The sequence below is a fragment of the Drosophila virilis genome, chromosome 2 (genome assembly GCF_030788295.1).
Source record: "Drosophila virilis strain 15010-1051.87 chromosome 2, Dvir_AGI_RSII-ME, whole genome shotgun sequence".
NCBI lineage: Eukaryota > Metazoa > Arthropoda > Insecta > Diptera > Drosophilidae > Drosophila > Drosophila virilis.
This window is the reverse complement of record NC_091544.1, coordinates 25,136,098-25,144,949: the sequence shown is the minus strand read 5'-3', so window position 1 is coordinate 25,144,949 and position 8,852 is coordinate 25,136,098.

The window sequence follows — 8,852 nt, the reverse complement described above, 5'->3', positions numbered from 1 at the left end:
CAAATTGATATTCCTCATGGACAGCATTCCTTGAGCATTATGCATTCCTTCAACATATATGTAAGACTTCAGGAGTGTTAACTATTCTCTGAAAAAGTAAATTTACAATATGTTAAAATATATATAATATAAAGTGAAAGATGCCTTTTTTTTTGGCAAGTGTATACAAATTGTATATTTAAAAAATAAATATGCTTGTGCACATTTAGAAAGTTGAAAATACACAAAAATTGGCCAAAAGTGTTCGCTAAGCCAAATTAACACATTTCCGGGCACTTGTTTATTTATTCACAGTATTTATTCAAATGATTTGAGAGCCTTCAAATAATTGGCTACATATTTAAGGACTATGTGAATAAGCCGCAAGACTTGCTGCTGATTTATATAATTTACATATATTTATATATATTTCAATTTATTCGCTGCAATTAGAAGGCGTTAAATCTCAATTAAAGTGCGGCACGAGGCGGCAAATGATTTGCTTGGATTAATTTATGCCCTGACAAAAACACAAGCAACAACGAGCCTTTGTGTGTGTGTGTAAGGTGTGTGTGTGTGTGTGTGTGCTCGTGCTTTTGTGTAAATGTTATTAAAACTAATGACGTTTACGGCAAACTTTGCCGGGCTTTCAGTTGCTACAGCCATCGCTTTGCCGTCTTATTGTTCTGCTGGTCATGCAACACCGGGTCGTATGCGTAATGAAATTTTGTGTGCCTTGTGCTTTTGTAACTCAATTAATTGCTGACTTCAAACCAGGGTCCGAACTTGTTTAAATTCACTTAAAACTCGCTGCGAATTTAAGCCGCTCATTAGACTGACCGGCAGCTTGGGCTGGTCACCTGCCCAGGGAAAAAAAAAATAAAGAGAAAATATATTCAAATTGGGACTAGCAGATTCGCCTAATGGTCATTGAGCTGACTTGGAGCTGCACACTTAATGCGCTGCGCGTTCTCGTTGACCCATAAATAGCGGAGCATGAAATTCCAAATTCCATTGGAAGTAGCGTGAAGTGGCGGCTGCCGGACAGGCGGGCTGCTTGTCAAGTCGTTTTCTTGGCCAATGACGGCGCGTTGAGATGCCTTTGATAATTGAACATTCCGGTCTAGTTAGACCTTCCTGTCTGTCCTCCTCTCCTCCATCACTCTCCCTCTCTCTCTGTCTTTCTCTGTCTCGGCTTTCGCTTTTCTTTCAAATTTTCACGGCAGCCAAGTGGGAAACGTCAGGCACTCAAGCAGCAGCAACTTATCTGCGGCAAAAACATTTGAATAAAATATAAGGCGAGAAAAGTTAAGTGTTATGTAAAAGCCACAACAGCGACGTCTCGACCAAATTTAAACTTTAACTTGGCTCTCGTATACCCTTTCTTGAGTGTGCATAGACACATTAATAAACCAAAACAGTGTTTTAAAAAAGGCAAGAAAAATGACCTTTTAATTTATATTTATTCGTTTCAGCAATCGGAGCCAGACAAAAAATTGATAATTGTATTAGAATAATATAAAGTAAATACGTACGTTACATAAATTCTGTTTTTGTGATAAGACTGTTCAATAAATGTAAATAAGCAAATACGATCAAAATATGATCAAAAATAGTTCTCTAGTTTTCGTGATTCGTATAAAGTTACATATATTTTTATACCCTGAATCCATTAAATATGGGTATAGAGGTATATTGTATTTGTGCAAAATCCAAATGTATGTAACAGGCAGAAGGAAGCATCTCCGATCCCATAAAGTATATATATTCTTGATCAGCATCAATAGCCGAGTCGATCTAGCCGTGTCCGTCTGTCCGTCCGTCCGCCTGTCCGTATGTATGAACGCAAGGATCTCAGAAACTATAATAGGTAGAGACTTGAAGATGTACGTGCTCCTAGTGCCTGCGCAGATCGAGTTTGTTTCCGATAATCGATAACTTACTCCGTTTCCAAGCAATCGATACAATTCGATATCGATATCCTTTTTTCTGGGCAATTTTGATAAATAATTAGAGCTAGAGTCATTAAACTTGACATATAGCTTCTAAAATAGAATATATATATGCATTTGATGTTGGAAGAAGAGGTTTCAGGGTATCCCCTAGTCGGGAGCTCTCGATTGGAACCTCAAAGCGCAGTCCAGAATTCAGACGCACATATATAAACATTTTTTAATATAACTGAAAAAGGAAACGGCGAGCCAATGATATTTATGAAAAAAGTAAAGAAACAGCAAATGGCAAGGCAGCAGCTGAAATTCGCAATTTAAATTTCGGTTCAATTTTAGGCAGCTACCCGGATGATATTTAATATGCCTGCAGAGCCAACAGCGGGCCCTATTCGGAGCTCATTACGTAATAATGAGTGGAAAATGTGTAATAAAGTTACATAATTACATGTCAGAGTGGCAACAAAATCTTTCTCTGAAAATATTTGAAATTTCTATTGAGCAAAATGTTTGCAGCATACTCTAGGGCGGATGTATTTAAATTTTTAGAGTGAACACATTTCGTATTTAAAGTAACCTGCTTGTGCATTAAATAATAATTTTAAATAAAAGAAAAACTGTTCTAATTTATGAGCGCCCATCAGCGTTTATCATGCTGATGCTACACTGAGCGTCAAGCATATGCACAGTCTTCTATCATATTAATCTTGCACCAACCATCAAAAAAAAAAAAAAAAAAAACCAAGTTGCGTAGGCAGTGTCATAAAAGTTGTGTAAGAAGAACCTTAAAATTACAACAACAAAAATGTGTATATATGTATATATATATATATTTATGGGACAAGCTTATGGTGTATACTTAGAGAAACACTTGCATATTTAATATAAAATTCGATAGACATGCTGTAAATGTCTTATGGCTAGGTGATTGGCAGCTTAGTCAACTTACGACTGTCATCCATCAGCATCAGTCAGCGTCAAACCATGGAGCTTATCCAGACTCATATCATAAAATACTGTCTGTGGCTGGTTTGCCATGGCTCAAATTGATATTATTTGTCAATAATTTTTGCTGTCATGCGGCAAATGCCACACAATATGACAGAATGTGCGAAGCTGTCGCTTAGTGAAGTGCCACGAGCATGCAAAATAGGTAAAAAAAAAAACGGTTGAGTGCAGATATCCAATACACAGAACAGTTTCAACTAGTGTTTAATAATCGAAGGCTGTGACAATTGAAATATATGTACGTGTGCCAAGTTGCTTAACTATATCTTTAACATGTTCCATATTATTACTCGTGTATTAATTTTAGCATGAAACAAATTGCACGTTAATCAAACTACAAATTTCATCGGAACTATGATTGTTTTTTTACAGGCTGATGAAATTTTAATTAGTGTGTGCTAATTAAAATGTTTACCTTGATGAAGGAAATTACATATTGGAAAATAATGCATGCATGCGAGGTAAAAGCAACCACAGCAAGGCGTAACCGGAAAAATCACATTTTCACTATGCGGCACGGACATTGTGTGTGTGTGTGCGCGTGTGTCCTTCAGCTGGGCCCAGTTGTCAGCTGAACAAACAGCGCGTAAATGTCAAATTAATTAGTGAAATATATAAATTATTTGTAATTAATCATGAAAAAACACAAAATGAGATAAACAGAGAGCAGGCAAGCGGCAAAGGCTTCAAGGTAGCTTTTAAATAACAATGACATTATTGTGAATTTAGCTGATGATAAATGGCTTTTCTAAGAAAATAATATTTAATGCATTTTAAAGCCTGACAAGATTTATTCAAAATATTTATTTAAGCCCGTTCAATATATAATATATATACAAATCAAGAAATAAATTATACAACTTACTTTAAATACAAATTAAAAATAAAGCATCAAAATTAACGTAAAACATCTGCAAAGTTTGTTTGTAAGAAAAACCTAGTTACAAAAATATATTGACATGGCTGGGCAAGCCTATCACTTGCAAAGCCTTCATTAGGTTTAATTTTCCATTTTGCTGCACTTCATTTTGGTCAACTGCAGGTTGCAAGCGATTTTCCCGACCGACATTTTGCAGCTTCTTTTCCAGCATGTTTTCAATTATCCAGCAACTACGCCAAAGCACGCACAACTCTTTACGTGTGTGGGTGTGTGGCCGTTACTGTGCTTGTGCATGTATGTGTGTGTGTGTGCTTGTGCTCATCAATGAACATTGAGTAACTTTTGCCAGTAATGGCCTCTGCCTCCTCATCCAACTGTGCTTAACTGGGACTCAACTTTGAAGCACGTTTGCATTTGACAGTCACGAGTAACAGCGAAAGCGAAGTAGTATGTACTATAAAATACCTTGGAACTGCTAAAAACACTGTGTTTGGTTTGCATGCAAATGTGCGTGATCGATATAGCCATGTCCGTCGGTTTGTTCCTTTGTCTGTCTGTGTAATCGGAAACTACAAAGGCTTGAAAGATTTAAAATATATATTCTTGCAAGCCATAAGCAATGCGAGCTTATCACATTAAGTCGATATCTCCTTTCATTTCTATAATATCGATAAATATCGATTTAGATGTATGCTGTTTTAAGCATAAATTGGACATTAAAGGAGTTCGAAGCAGCAAATATGGTTAATCAGAATATTTAATTTTTGGGATTCACTCCTCATTCAAAATTAAAAACACATTTTTAGATGCTGAACCCTTGCGCTAAGCCAAAAAGAAGCATAATAGCTCTATTTAAATAGTTTGTAAGGACAGCTTGGCGTTGGGCAAGGATAATCTTCAAGTTAAACTCTACTGACTAGTGGATTGCCCTGCCATTTTGTTTTATATGTTTCTTATAAGCCGCCTACACTTAAATTAAGTTAGCTTTAGCTACACCTAAATAAATACCCCTTTGAGCACACAATTGCAGGGTATACCATTGCTAACATGACAATGTTAATATTTAGAAAATGGCTATGCAAAAGCCCAGGGAACAGCTTGTCAGTAACTCAGTTACCCAGTTAGTTGGTTAACAAAACAGGCAATGATGCGAAATCGTATGATACACCCGTAAAGCCTACGCAGCGAGATTGACTGAAGGCTTGTCAGCAGCAGCTGTGCGAACATAATCAGCCTTTGCATTACCCTTTGTTGGCCATCATTCTGCTAGCCTCAGGCTGTTTCTCATTCTGTAATTCATATGCAATTATTTTTACTGAGAACTGTGAATTCTGCTGGCACTCATCTTTTCTAGAATAATCCCATTTATAAACATAATAGTCTGTGGTTTGTCTTGACACAACGGCGTTGACAAGTGTCAGCAGTTTTATAATTAACTCGTTGTGGCTTCGGGCGCTGAAAATTTAATTAAAACGCAAATTAAATATATACAAAACACTCGTAATATATCAGAGTGCCGTCAAGTGTTCTTAAAAGAATGTTTAATTATGTACATACAAATATTTTAATGAATTTCAGAGCAGGTCTAAATTGCAAATTGATTTGCACAGCATTTGCTTCAATTATATGGCGGGCAGAGCAATCAATGAAAGGAGACAACTTAATTTTAAGAAATACATATATTTTAAAAAACCCAAACAAGACTGTTTATTTTGATGTGTTGGTAAATGCTAAAAATAAGATTAGGCCTTATCTATAATGTTTCCTTAGATTAGCCACAGTGATTGCTTTCAAATTTTATTTTGAAGCTAGTTCTTAGCATTTGCATAGCTTTTATCTGAATGTTAACTACAAAACAAGACAAAAGACGAACTAATAGACAGCAGTGTTGGTTAACGTTAGGCCAAAGTATGCTAGGGTGATAACTCTGTTAAGGTGGGCTATGCAATGAGGCATACAAGAAAAACTTACGAAATTAAGTTAAATATATGAGCCTATTTAATTTTGGCTGTGTTCATGCAACATGAAAGTTGTTTTCCTACATGTTAAACTTTTTTCATACTTATTTTTCAATAGCTTTGATACGGTTATTATACAGCACTCACTTAGTACACGCAATGCAACTATTTTTAAGTGAAGTTCACAAAGTTAAGCAGCCAATTTATTCGAAAAATCAAATTCTTAGCTATTTCCGACAAGCGCAGCCAACAAGAAGCCAAAAACTTTGCGTAAAGTAAACTTGAAGCTGGGCCAAACTTTATTAAATTGTTGCACAATGCATTTTTAATATACACTCAACACGAGCCAAGTGTTAAGTGTAAGATGTTTTGCATTTTTATGTACATAGTTTTTCTTGGTTTTTTTTCTCATGTTTTTCTTTGCCTTGCAAGGCATTTGTCTGCGTTTTTAGTTCCTTTTTTTGTGTCGGCGCTGAGAAAGCTTGAGCGCTTAATTAGCTAATGGCAGTGGCATCACTTGCCACTAACGGAACGTGGTTTGGACTGCAGCTTCTTGCGGCATCCCCAATTTGGCCAATAAATTGGCCTAAATGCCATGCAGCATGTCAGCGGGCTTTTGGCATTTGTGCCGCATACTTTCTACGTTAACCTCACCTGCATTTTAATAATGCAATATCTTTCGCGCCATTCGCCCGGCCGGCTTCTGTCTGCCTGTCAAGCAGACTTTATGAGTCTTTGTGCGATTTTAATATGGGTTTTACTCGTACGTGGCAGCCACAGCCAGTTGTCAGCCCTGTGGCACCTTAAAATTGACGAGAGGACAAAGTTATTTAAGCGTTTTGGTACAGATATATTGCCGCAACAGTGTGCTCATGAAATATATATAAAGAAAAAACATTAAGTTCAAAAAAATATTTAGTTCAAAAGACACTTTAATCTCATTTTGTTTCTTTGTGAGGTGTCTTTGTATCTATTAAAGCACAAGACGCGCAAGTTATAGGTTCCAAAATCAAATCGAAATTTAATAATTCTGTGTACAAATTAAGTAAAGATGTCCAATTTTTTTTCCTTTAATATTGTTTGTTTTTTCATAAAGTTCATTAATCATAATTTTTTTGCAAAATACAAAACTCAAATACAATACAATACAAAACTCATATATATTTAATATTTATTTAATTCATATTCATAAATTAATATTGTTAGTCTATTGGAAAGAAAATAATAATATAAAAATGAAGAAAAAATGTTACAGTTCATAATTATGGTATTTAATTTAATTTTTTTTTTTTTTCAGGAATTCAAACTCCTTAGTACGAGAAAAACTCATTTGAATTAATCTATTTCCTATAGTTCAATTATCTATAATTATCTTGTAATTCAATTATCTATGGTGCATAACCAAATCTTATATTTTCCCCCTTTTTGTGTCACTTCCGATCAAAATTATGGAGAAATTATATTTAATTTAAGTGTATTCAAGAACGTAATATGTCACATATTTTACAACAGAATATAATATAAATTCTATTCCTTTTCTTTGCATTTAAAAGAGAAAATATAGAAACACTTAATTCAAAGACCGTAATCTTTACAAAACTGGTGTTGAAAGGGGTTGGGCTTAAGAGTCCGGGACGAGCTACCCAGCAGTACAAAAGCAACAAGCCTCATCATAAGAATACCTGCCGCTCTGCGTCACTCGGATGTTGCCACGAGAAGAGCTGAGGAACGTCTCAGCGCAGGCTGTGGCTGTGTGGCAAACATCTGTTGGCCAACACGAGGACGAGAGGACCACGGGCAGCACAATGGACAAAAAATTTAATGGCTTATGTAAATTTGCATTTGAATTGCTTTTTGAAAGCGGCTTTTGATGCGTGGCCGCATAAACAATTCACCGTCGTCCGGTTGTCCAATGACTGCTCTTTTGGTTTTATGTGTATGGTAAATGGTAAATAGTCGCCTGGCTAACAGGGCGTATGATGTACGCATAAAATGTTTGCCTTTACGAGTGCCGTAATAAAATCATATCAAAATTTAATGTCCTGGGAATGTATTTCGCCCCTGTCGCCCCTACATCGCTGCGCGTGTCTTTTTGCCTGTCCGGTTGGTTACTCGCAGTGTGTTTTATGCCCCTGCATCTATCAAATTGTCAAATGAGCTGTCCGCAGCAGGACACTTGGTTGGGCTGACGCATATGGCTTGTGTTCCGAGTGGGGGCCGAGTGGGAAGGCCGGGCAGCTCATGCGTTGGCCAATTTGCATGCCAGCTAAAAGGGACTTTACATGCATCAATCAAAAAGGCTGTCGCCAGTGCCTTTGTGCAATCAGGAAATGAATTACGTGAACCGAATGCCAGTCCTTTGGTTCCTAGGGAACAGAACAAAGGCTTCATTTAATCCCGTCTGAAAACGGATGCTCTCTCATTGCGAATCGTACACAAGAAATTTGTTTGCATATATATAGTATAAACACGAAATAAAATACTAAGAAAATATTTTGCTTATTTTTCATCCGATTGTTTAAAATTGACCTTTGCCGAGTTGACAACAACAGGATAAGCACGAAATGGTATATATTTATATAATTTGATAAAAAGCCAATAAATATATTTATGCGTTCTGTAGTTTTGCTTGTTCCTTTCAAATATTAAAAATTGATAGTATTTAAAATATAGAATACATAGCTAGTGACCTTGCCCGGGGAGAGATGTGTGCTTAAAATTTTGGATATTACTTATTCATCCCGCCCGGGTGGTAAGAAAACAAACTTTCATGCAACCGTTTGCCGATAATTTACCACAGTGAAAATTGCAGCTTCCTAGCTCTTACGGCTTAATAATCAAGTTCTATAATTATCCTTTAACGTAATGCGCAATGTCACGTCTCAAGTGACCTCTGAAACGTACTTTACGCACATTTCAAGTCGTTTTCATTTTGTGAGTTTTTCTTTGCATAGCGAAATAGCCTTAAGTGACAAAAAGTTTTCAGAGCGATTTCGAACTACCCCACAACTGTCCCCTTCACCAATAAGTTTATGAAGTCAATCAAGTTTTTAATGATGGGGACAGTTGTCTCTCAGT